Source organism: Arvicola amphibius, chromosome 14 (assembly GCF_903992535.2).
Source record: "Arvicola amphibius chromosome 14, mArvAmp1.2, whole genome shotgun sequence".
NCBI lineage: Eukaryota > Metazoa > Chordata > Mammalia > Rodentia > Cricetidae > Arvicola > Arvicola amphibius.
The window spans coordinates 48,741,353-48,754,290 of NC_052060.1; the positions used below are offsets into that span (position 1 = coordinate 48,741,353).

Here is a 12,938-nt window from a genome sequence, read left to right on the forward strand (position 1 = left end):
AAATGTGTACATTTTGTTTTATACCGTGATAATGTTCAACTACAATGGAAATTGTTCAAGGCTATTGACTGACAACAAATTTTGTAATAGGGGGCTGGAGAGATGGCTCAGTGTTTAAGACCATTGCCTGCTCTTCCAAAGGTCCTGAGTTCAATTCCTGGCAACCACATGGTGGCTCATAAACATCTGTAATGAAGTCTGGTGCCCTCTTCTGGCCTGCAGGAATACACACAGACAGAATATTGTATACTAAATTAACTAATTAATTAATTAATTAAAAAATTTTATGATAGGTAGGAGTAAAGAGACCAAATATTTATTATGACTATGGTGTAGTGTACTGAATATTGTGCTGTTTATATTTACATGAAAAAAGTATAATTGACTTCAAAAGTGACTGTTTGGCAATTAATTTCTGATAATTTGACTATGTCTCTAAATGTTCATATTGATGGTAACTGGTTTCTTTCATATCCACACTTGTTCTCATAATTTAAAAACAATAGGCAGGACAAACAATTAGGCCAGACATAGAACATTACACCTGTAATCTTGTCAGGAGGAACAGGAATACCTTGACTTCAAGGCCTGTTCCATTAAGAAAACTAGGTACAAAATTAGTTAAGAAACATGTTCCATGCCATATAGTCATTAAAGTGGTAAAACCAGATTTGAATTTAATCAATTCTATTTTGACCTCTACCCTATTGATTATTGTGCTGTGTCGTGTTTAGCATGTATTCTGTTATGCATTTAAAGGCCTATAAGCAACTACAATACACTCTGTATATGTATGCATATTTATGAAAACAACAGTATAACCATGAATCACATGAGTATGTATGCTACTAATCCTTAAGTAACCCTTTAAGACAGATATTACCTGCTTCAAGACTCAAAGCCATAGCTAGAATTCACTTTAAGAAATAGTTCTATTTTAAGTGAATTAGCCAAATTCATTTTAAATACAACACATTCTTATAGAAAAGTGACATAAATATACCTATGCTTTCAAATTAGCACACAGGAACCACTGACCATATGCAGTACAGGGGATAAAAGCGCTTAGATCTAGCTGAGCATGGGGAGCATGCCTTTAATCCCAGCATCTGAAGGCATAGGCAGGTGGACCTCTAAGTTTGAGGACAGGATGATCTATGGAGAAAGTTCCAGGACAGTCAGGGTTACACAGAGAAACCCGGCCTCAAAGGGGGAAAAAAGAAAAGCGCTTGCATCTAAATTACTTTAGACACTGGGATCCAACTAAAACCTTGTAATACAGGAAAGTTATTGAATGGCTGTGTCACATGTTCTTCTAGGATGAAAACACCATGTGCCTCACAAGATTAAATGGGTTATGTATAAAGACTTGAGAAAAGGGTATGGTGCATAGTAAATATATAATAAATAACCCCACATTAACTATAGAAAAAAATCTCTGCTGAGGTTATAATACAATCCACAATATAGTTCTGAAAACATTTTTTCCTTTTCCCTTTTTGTATAAATGGTTTAAAGGTTGTATAAAACACTCAAATCACACAGAATCTGGAACACAATTACCATAAAAGCATATTTAAATTAGAAGAACTAAAGTGTATGGAGAGTACAAAGCCCTCTGCCGAGGAAAGAACAGGAATGTGTTGTTTGTAAAACTGCAGATGGTGTTTAGCCTGGGATGAGGGGAGAAATGATCCCTGTCTAAACATTTGCCTGTAAATGAAATGAAAACTGTCCTCTTGATGTGTCCACATGGGTCAGAGAATCAGTGGGTAAAAGGTGGTGGGGACACAAATTGTATCGTCAGATGAATTCCTTGTAGTTAGGGTTGTTTAACAACAATATGGATTGCCTGAAGATGTAACAAAGTTCCCTGTCTCTAGAAACATATATACAACTTTTTTTCTTTTTTCCTTTTGGTTTCTCCAGACAGGGTTTCTCTGTAGCTTTGGATATTGTCCTGGAACTAGCTCTTGTAGACCAGGCTGGTCTCCAACTCACAGAGATCTGCCTGCCTCTGTCTCCCGAGTACTGGGATTAAAGGCATACGCCACCACTGCCTGGCCATATATACAAAATTTTATATGTTTTGGTAGAGACGGTGTATACTGAATCCCTGTATATTACTGCAGGTTGACTCTGACATTGAACTACTTACTGTATGTAAAGTTAACGAAGTAGTATACACTGACTTTGGTTTGAAGAACCGCAGGAGCAAAGGAAAAGAACAGGTGAGCCAGAGCTCTAGAGTCTATCGCATGGCTAACCTTGTGGCTGTTAATAATCAGTGTGGTTATGACTACATACTTAACATAGTTGTACTGCTGCTATTATGAGGAGCTTAAAGCACACTAAAGGTAAAATAAATTAAATCAAGGCTCATCTAAGCAGTGGACATCCTCTTCACTTAATCTTTACATATGTAATTCTAAGGTCACAAATGCAAGCACCAATTTTTGGTACGTGTTTTTTAAATAAGATGCTGCTGCTGTGTTCTCTCTCTTTCTCACTCTCTCATCTTTTCATTTAGAAATTAGAGAAATTATAGCTAGGTATGTGGTCTGTCATGCCTGGCTTCCAGCACTCAGGCAGCTGAGGCAGGAAGATAAATATGATGCTGAGGTCAGCATGGGCTAGAGTAAGACCTTACTGAAAAAGGGAGTAAGGGGATGCAAATTCTGCATGCTTCCTGTCTGCTTGTTTCTCATTTTGTCCTTGGTTACTGGTAACTGGCAGCTTTAGAAAGTAAATCATTTCCAGTGTACTTGCTAGTATTTCAAAACTGTGGTAACAAAAAGCCTTCACTAATATTCACTGCACATAATAAAGGAAATTTGGGTTGGTGAGATGGTTCAATGGAAGGGAGCTTGCATCATGCCTACTTACTTGTATGTTCAAGGCCGAGAACCTTGACTCCTGAAAGTTGTCCTCTAACCTCCACACATGCACCCTCCTTCATGTGTATACAAATGACATAGAGATGTAATATGACCAGGTGGTGGTGACACATGCCTTTTATCCCAGCAGTCTCTAATTAACCACCTGCAAAGGAAAATTACCTTCCCCAAGGGTGTCTCACTGGTATACAAACCCCTACACACAAACATGTGTGCAAGAACAGGGAGAGAAAAGAGACAAAGCAAACATAACTGCAAGGGGGAAAATCGGGAGTTGTGATTAATGGCAGAAACTGAAGTAATATGTAGAAATGAAAAGTGAAATTTATGCCCTAGCACTGCTGAAGCATGCATGGGCAGCCCGTATATGGCGGTTCTGTTGAACGTGTTTCAACAGAAACAAGTTTCTGTTTATTGGGTTTCATAGTTGATGAGGACGACTAAGCAGGTTTCTTCCTCAAGAGGGCACCAGATCTCATTACAGACGGTTGTGAGCCACTATGTGGTTGCTGGGAATTGAATTTAGGACATTTGGAAGAGAAGGGAGTGCCCTTAACCACTGAGCCATCTCTCTAGCCCCAAAGTAATATGTAGATGCCTTGTCATAAAGGGAATCTCTAACATGTTACAAATCTGTGCTATATTTTTATAGAGAATGGAGCACCACCTGAAAACATAAATAAGGAAACAATAGGATCAAAACATTATTAGAAAGCTTGAATGAGTTTTGCACTTATAATCCCAGCATTCAGGAGTCCAAGGTCACCGTTAGTTACTACCAAGGTTAAAGCCAGCCTAGGCTATAAGATCCTGCCTTACAAAACAACAACAAAAACACAAGGAGGCAAGCAACCTATCCAAACCAACTCCCCACGGCACACTTTGTTAAAAATAATGCTGGTAGCAATGTTTAAATTGGAATGAAGAAAAACTGGCTGTAAAGAAGAAAATACAGATCTGATAAGGACAGAATCAGGCCTTGGTGATCTGAATGGGAAGTGAAGGTGGCCAGAAAAATGATATCCATCCTAAAAGCCAAGTTTTAATTATGGCCACTGATGTCATGGAAAATACAGGCAAAAATTTAGAAATGGGTTGTATCCCTTGTGGTCTTCAAATGACCCTTTCCTGGGGATTGCCTAAGACCATCAGAAAACAGATATTTACAATTCAAAACAGTAGCAAACTTACAGGAATAAAATAACAATGAAAATAATTTTACGGTTGGGGGGGTCATCATAACATGAACGGTATTAATGGGTTACAACATTAGGACCACTGTCCTAAACTTTTTGAACTGTCCCCAGTATAGAAATCTGGTACTCATGGTGTGTCAGACCATGCTGGAGTTTATGTTAATAAGGTGTCTCATTGTAGGTCCCCAAACGGTTTCATGATGGGGGATAACATTTCTAGAAAGAGTAATTATAACATAGGGGGTTGGGGCTTTGAGTCATATGATATAAGACTATCAGTACAGCTCAGAGAACATATCCTGGCTAGAGAGTTTTTGAGTTATCAGAAAATAGAGCATGGTTAAAAGACCTCTAGGGATGGAACTTCAGAAGGCCAGAACATATTGATTTGTTATCACCCATCCCCCACCACAAATTTGTAATACGTTTGATATGCTGCTTCTGGTACTTTTCCTTTTAAAGTAGTATTTGTAATGCACATGCACGTGTACACATGCAAATGTATCATAATGGAGGTGCAGATGCGAGAGGACTAATTGTAGAGGTCAGTTCTTGCCTTCTACCACGGAAGTCCTGGGGATAGAGTTCAGGTCACCAGGGAAGGCAAGAAGTCTTTACTCCTCTAAGCCATCTTGCTGTCTGGCTTCTGGCATTTTTAATATTTTAACAAAACCACAACTGAGTGCATTGAAGAAATATTAGTAGTTTAGAACATGGGAATATCTTTAGATCAAATGCTTCCCTGACCTTTAAAAAACATTTACTTTCATTTCATGTGCATATTATGTGTTGCCTGCATGTAATTCCTCACATGCATGCAGTGTTATGTCGGCTGGAAGTGGAACTGGATCACCTAGAACTGGAGTTACATGTGGCCGTGAACTGCTATGTGGGTGCTAAGAACTTAACTCAGGCCATCTGCAAGAGAATCAAGTGCTCCTAGACATCTCTCTAGTCCCCACTGATTCACTTTCCTTCCCTGTGCTAGAAAACTTTTCTTAAGATTTTACTTACATCCACAGAGGTTTCACATTCTGATCAGCTGAGCTTAGGTGCCTTATGCTTGACACATAAGCTATTACAAACATGTTGTTCACAAAATGCCCCAGTGAAGAACATACTGTCTAGCTTCTTTTTCTTTTTAATAAATAATAAAAACAAAGTCTGAAGGTCATCTAAGTGGTAACAACCATAAAGCAATGTAATGATCTAGCTATATGACTACTCAATCATATATAACCTTTGGTCTTCATTTATAGCTAACTGACTCTATACTCAAAATTCATCAAGGTGTACTTGTACAACCTGAGTGTCTGCTTATGAGACAAAGCTATTTACTTCAATTAAAACAGTTAAGAGGAAAGACAGTTAAAACAAACCAGGCCAAATCTATATTAAGAAAAGTACTATACGGAAGCACTACTTATCTATTTCCTTGAGCGTCTATCTATCTACAAGTCCACAAGGTGCTAAGTACTACTTACTAACCAACATTTTGGTTTACACTTGTCACTCAAAAATTGATTTTAAAACAAAGTGCTTCAGGATCTTGTCATATGTTAGTTACCTGCGTATACTTCCTCCAAAGCCCAACTTTTCTACTTAAACAGGCAGACTTACCTCTTAGAATCACCTGGAATCTACTCAAAATATAATGGGGCTTTAGTATTTTGTGTACTCATGATGAACTTTGTCAGATGCTAGCAGCTAAAGCAATTTTGCTATTTAATAAACCAATACCAACTCCAGTTAAGTTTCTTAATGTATTACAAGCAATGGACATGGGTAAGATTGTGGGGTATGACAGCTTTTGATTAAGGTGAACCAATGCTGATATTAACATTGTTCAGAATTGCTACCATGCTGCATCTTATTGTTTGAAAGCTGTATACTGCATCTCCTAGGAAAGGGAATTTCATTCTGTATATAAACTCTGTGCTTAAGGTATATGCAGCTTTTTAAAGTTCTTCATAAACGCTCTATCCATCTGCTCATTTCTCTAATCACAACCACGACACACCTTAGAATGGCTGAAAAACAGACCTGAAATGGTAAATGCTAGGGAACATATTACCATATTACAGACTCCCTAGGCATTGTTGTTGAGAAGGAAACATAATACAGTTTCTCTGAAAAATATTTTAGCAGTTTAGACTGAAGGCAATATATATAAAGCACATTGTGTTGGTTTGAAAGAAAATGGTCCTTAAAGGAAGTGACACTATTAGGAGGTGTAGCGTTGTTGGAGAAGGTATGGTCTAGTAGGAAGAAGTGTCACTGTGGAGGCAGGTTTTGAGGTCTCATATATGCTCAAGCCATGCCCAGTATCTCAGACCAATTCTTGTTGCCTCTGAGTCAAGATGTAAGAACTCTCAGCTCCTTCTCTAGCACCATGTCTACCTGCATGAGGCCTTGCTTCCTGCCATACCGATAATAGACTAAACCTCTGAAACTGTAAGTGAGCCCTAATTAAATATTTTCCTTTTTAAGAGTTGCCATGGTCATGGTGTCTCTTCACAGCAATAGAAACCCTAATTAAGACAAACAAACCTTTGAAAACTCAGTCCTAGATTTTATCAAAGTAAAGTGAAAACTTGCTCATACAAAATTTCATTCATGAGTATTTATAGCAACTTGGCTGATGATCGCCTAAAACAGATCAGTAACTCTAATATCCCTGGTGAATGAATAACCTGTGATACATATATACAACTGACTACTCAGAAAAATTGTACAGTTACTGATGCATGTATCTTAGATGAAGCTCAATGGCAACATGCTAACTCTAAAAAGTCAGTTTCTAAAGGCTACATATTTTATGATTCTATTTTTATGACTTTCTTAAAAGTAAAAGTAATCATAAATGATTGCCATTGAATATGGTCTTGAGAAGTGTAAGTACAAGGTTTAGCAGTAGGGAAGCTGGGGGATGATGACAATCAAGACATTGTTTTCTTCTGCCCACGCAGTATCCACCTTTTCAGTTTTCTTCCCATATCAAGTAAGGCACTAAAAACAATCCCTCACAGACATGCCCACAGGTCAACTCACTGAGTGATTGATTTTTGAGGCTTCCTCTTTTCTAACTAAGTCTAGGTTATGGCAAGTTGGCAATAAGTTAACTTAGAAAAACAAACAAACAAAAAGAATAAGCAAAAACAAAACCAAGTTTACCACATATTATAGTAATTTTTTAAAGTACATCAAACAATTCAAGTAGTGGAGCTGAAATGGCTCAGCAGGTTAGAGTATTTGTTGGTCTTGCAGAAGGACCCAGGTTCAGTTCCCAGGACCCAAATGGAAACTCACAAGACTAATTTTTTTCTGTCCTCCTTTGGCACCAGACAAGCATATAGCACACATATGCATGTGGGCAAAATATTCACACATTTTTAAATAAACGCCACATTTAGGTGACAATAGGAAAATTAAATTTCTATTGCTACTGTCCAAAAATGGTTTAACAAATAAGGCTTTAGTCATTAAAAAAAAAGCTAAGATTAACTCTATTTCAGAGAAAGGAAAAAAACCCAAACCTCAATTTTGTTAATTACATAGTAAGACATCTGCATGTGTGTACTAGATATTAAAGAAAATAAACACTAGATTAACTAGTGTAATTAGTCACTATATTTTGAGGGTATGAGAAAATAAAAAAATGAACTAAGATGAAAACGATGGTTCAGGGAGACAGCTTAGTGGATAAAGGCACTTGGTGTTAAGGTCAATTAGAGATTAATCCTCGGATTATAGGGCATCTGCATTCCTACCACCCCCCCCCCCCCGACACACACACCACAAGAAAGAAATATTTTTTAAAAATGATGAAAACAGGGAATTTAAAACATGCTGTGTGTGTTGGTTTTGTTTTTGAGACAGGGTTTTAGGGTTTCACAATGTAGCCTCCATCTCCTGGATGCTGGAATTAAAGCTTATATACCACCATGCCTCACACATGTTACTGTTTTTTATTGAGACAGAACTTCACGGTGTAGGACTAGTTGGACTGCAATCTACTATGTAGCCTAACCCAGGCTGGCCTGAACTCCTGATCCTCTGTCTCAGCCATCTAACAGGGCACCACAAAGACGAGCATAATTTCCTTAACTTCTTTAAGATACCAAGACTTAGAAATAGTTCTTTCCCAAATAATTCCTTTTGGAATATCAGGTGCTAATTCACTCTTAGACTGAAGCTCCATTTTACCGAGATGGGTAACCTTTCATAGATAATCCACTTAGCCTCAACTAACCATACACTTGTAATTTCTATGTGAGCTAACAAAGAACATTCCATGATATAATTCCTTTTAAAATTTTATTGTACTTTTAACTGCTGAATAACCATTGTATAAAGTATGATGTTTCATTTCTACACCAGAAATACCCAAATCAGGCTAATTAACCAGCTCCTTATGCTCTATCTCTGAGCTGAATGTTTTTAGGTTAGGCAAATGATCTGATTGATATATAGTACTTGTCACTTTATATAGCTTACTCTACTTGAGATAATGCCCACTATGTTCACACATGTTTCAGTAACTGTTTCCAGCTATTTAAGGGCTTAATGGTATTCCCCATGTATATAAAAGCATGCGAGGGTGCAGTGGTACTGAGCCTTGAACATGGAGCCTTGTGCTTGTTAAGAGTACTGTCAAATGAGCTATATTCACAGATTGAAATTTTACTTTTAATCCATTTGTTTACTGATGACCACATCAACTGTGCCCATAGCTTAGAAATGGTGGGAAATATTGCAAGAAACATGGGGGTGTGGCCATCATCTCTTTGATGTGATAATTTTGACTCCTTTGATCAAAAACCCAGAAGTAAAACACACTACTGAACTATATGGCAATTCTTTTGTGTTTGTAGCACTAGAGACTGAATGGTGGCTTGCACACACTCTTACCACTGACGTATTTTTTCTTTTACTTATGACAAACCTCCATTCTGTTTCCCATACTAGATTTACTAAGTTGCAATAGCAACAAGAATACACAAGAATTTCTTTCTCTCCATCCTTGCCAGTATGGATCCTTCAACTTCTAAATAATTAACCCATCTAAGAGGAGGGAAGAAATGTCTCTCCCTGGCTTTCAGCTATATTTCTCCAACAATTAGGTATTGAACAGGCACTTCTGAGAAGTGCCTACAATTAGAGTTTCTGTTTTGGTTTTTTTTTTTACTATCCCCCCCATTTTTGGGGTGCAGGTAGAAACCAGAGCCTCACATTCTCAGTGAACTACACCTACAGTTCTAGCCAAGTTTTTGGTCTTTTTTTTTTTTTTTTTTTAAAAAAAAAAAAAAAAAACAAAACCAAAACAAAACAAAAAACCTAAGGTAATGTTTTCTTTATTGGTAGTCTGAGTTCCTCAAAAATCACTGTAATATATGATTTGCATATATTTTCTGCAACCTGTGTTGCCTCTTCAATTCATTATTTCCTTTGTCATGAAAAAGTCTTTTAAATTTGTTGTAATCCCATTTATTTATCTATTTTCAAGAAGGCCTTACTCAGGTTAATGACATGGAATTTTTTTTGTAGTTTGCTTCTAGTACCTTATAGTTTCAAATCTTACACTTAAGCATTTAATCCATTTTTAAATTATTGTGTTGTAAGGATGAGTTAAAGGGCCATTTTATTTTTCTACATGTGGCTATCCAGCTTCCTAAACACTATTTATTGAAGAGGTCTTCTCTACTGTATATTCCTAGCACTTTGCCAAAACTGACCACAAATGTGTAGGCTTATCTCTGGGCCAGATAACTTCATTAGTTGGTATGTCTGTTTTGTGCTAATATCATGCTGTTTTAATTAGTATAGTTTAAAAATATACTTTGAAAACCAGTAATCTGATACTTCTAGTTTTTCCTTTTTCCTAAATGGCTCTGGTCATTCAATCTTCTGTGATCCCATACAAGCTTTATGGATACTGTCTGTTAATACCTCTGTGAAGAATGATACTGGAGGCTGGCAAAATGACACAAGGGGTCAAAGTGTTTACCATCCAGGACAATGACGTAAGTCAGAGCCCTGCAGCCTAGGATGTATGGAGAGAACCAATTCTTGAACATGCACACCCCACACGCTGCTAATTAAAAAAAATACTAAGATTTTTTTTTGTCAGAGACTGCATTAAATCTATTTTACATCTCCCAATGACTTACACATGTGAGACAAAGGCTTTACCACTGCGCTATATCCACAATCCTTTGTATTTACTTTGTATTTTTAACACATTGTATTTATCTGTATTTACTCTGTATTTTAAGACATTGCCTAACTAGCTTATCTGGACTAGACTTTTTGTTCATCTTCTTGATTAAATAAGGTCTTAAATATGTGAAATGTTATGCTATTTTAAGTAGGACTATTTTCTTAATTTCTTCTTCAGATATTTTACTACTGACGTATAAATAAAATACTACTAGTTTTGTATGCTGACTTTTTTTTTTTTTGATTTTTCGAGACAGGGTTTCCCTGTAGTTTCTAGAGCCTGCCCTGGAACTAGCTCTTGTAGACCAGGCTGGCCTCAAACTCAGAGATCCGCCTGCCTCTGCCTCCTGAGTGCGGGGATTAAAGGCGTGCGCCACCAACGCCCGGCTGTATGCTGACTTTGTATTACACAACTTTACTAAATTTCATTATCAGTTCTAAAAGTTTTTGAGTTGAATTTTGGGGAGTTAAATAGAAGTCTATCAAAATAGTCCTGTCAGCAAACAGATAATTCCTTTCTTTGATATTGTCTAGATGCATTTTATTTCTTTTTTTCCTTCATTGCTTTGGCTAAGATTTCTGGGACTTTACTATTTAGAACTGGTAAGAGTGGTTATCCTGTCTTGCTTCTGATCTTGGAGAAAAAGCTTTCAACTATTTAGCATTACAATGTGAACTGTGAGGCTACATCTCATATATTGTTATATGGGTATGTGCATGTATGTGTGTTGAGGAACATTGAGGAACATTCTAACTACATCTAATTTGTTGAGTTGTTATCATGAAAGAAGCTGACCAGGCCTTTATGATAAACAACATTTCAGAATTTTATAATTAAGAAGTCCACCTAATAAAAATCTTTATGTTGAAAATAGGTAAAATTGTTTACTGTACATAACAGTATACAATATGAGACCCTATATGAAGCTAGGTAAAAGACAAAAGATGGCACACATAGCTCTCTCCTCTGGCCCCAATATATGTGCTATGGCACATGTGCAACCAATGATTTGAAAGTAATTACAGAGATGAATCAGTGTACAACTCTGACAACTAGAGTTCAGATCCCCAGAATCACATAAAAGTCAGACATGGAAATGCACACATCTGCAATCTCAGTACTCCCTCAGGGATATAGGAGGCACAGACAGGAGAAACCTCAGAAGCTTAATGGCCAGTTAGCCTGGTGTTCACAGCAGTAAACAATATAAGATCCTGTATCAAGTAAAATAAAACAAAGTTGTCTCCTCTTGACACCATATATATGCCATGGCATGTGTATATGTGCCCGTACTACACACACACACTAAATAACTAAATGCATAATTTAACAAAATTACTAAGTTTTACTCCAACATACTGATGTGTTAAGTAATCAGAACACAAAGTGATATTTTATACATTTAGCTTCTAATTATCTACAAAGTAAATATTCAACAGTTTTGGTTTTATCTTGAAACTTTTTTTAAGCTTATTCTCTACCTCATTTAATTTTTAAAGTGAAATGACAAATTATACTTTGATAATAATTACAAAAGTGAAGCATAATTTTGATTTGCTGCATTTGAAACATCTGTAATATTCACAGTTATATGCTCCCATGTTACAAATTCTATAACAAGCCTAGAAACATCAAGGGTCACACAGTTTAGTGAGGGATAAACGTGGATGGAAATAAATTACATCACAATAACAAATGAGCAAAGCAGCACAGAGAGGATAAGAATAAATTGGCCAGGAATGTTTCACAATGTTATCCAACTTAGCTTTTGAGGGAGCCCAGGAATTTGACAGTAGGGCTTAAAGGAGGTCATTAAAAAAACTTTAAAGAGATGGTCAATATTCTAAAGTATTTAATGTTAAGTGATGGACAGAATATTAGTGGCTTCCAGGAATCAGTTCTGGGAGTGGAAACTACCTGAGAAGTAATGGAACATTCTAAGTAGATCTAATGATATATCTATAGATAGATTATGTACATTTGTTAAAAAACCATCAGATCGTATACTTAACCATATATGCAAACCATTCACATATATTTATATGTAATTTTATTCCATTAATGCTCATTTTTAAACAGGGACTAGAGAAAACAAATGGGCTAGCTATATTTTGTGTTGCTAAAACATTCAAATTTTCATGAATTACAAGGCAGTTCTCAGTATTCTAAAGAAAAAAATGCTTTCTCTAAATAGAGTTTAAAGCTCTAGCAGTTTCTTATTTTAGACTTCCAAAGACGCAATAGGCAAGACATGTAGAACTTGGCAGAGAACCAAACACAACAGCAGACTATCTTAGTTTATAAAATACTACTACTAAAAACGGAATTTTCACAATACATGTTTCCATTTATAATATAATTACGGAATTTGTGGGTAAGAGACTGCTAGCCGAGGAGTAGAAAGTGTATAACCAGCTTGACTATTCTGAGCAAATTAATTCATACCTTTGGGACTGTTTCAGTTCTAAAACGGAAAGACTGGTTTCCTATTATTTATGTCATTTTAAAGATTAAGTTCTTGTACACGGTTGAAGTCTATATACAGAGCCTTCTCCAAATAAAAGTCCTAAGTCCCAGATGTTGAAGGTAATGAAGTAGAGGAAGAGTACTAAATACTGTTATTTT

The 12,938-nt window shown here is 36.5% G+C and overlaps 1 protein-coding gene across 1 annotated transcript in view; it reads right to left on the reverse strand.

Annotated features, from left to right (window-relative positions):
* The window catches only part of Pkn2 (protein kinase N2), a 92,536-nt gene that overhangs the window by 48,783 nt on the left and 30,815 nt on the right, over positions 1-12,938 (reverse strand). The window lies entirely within an intron of this gene.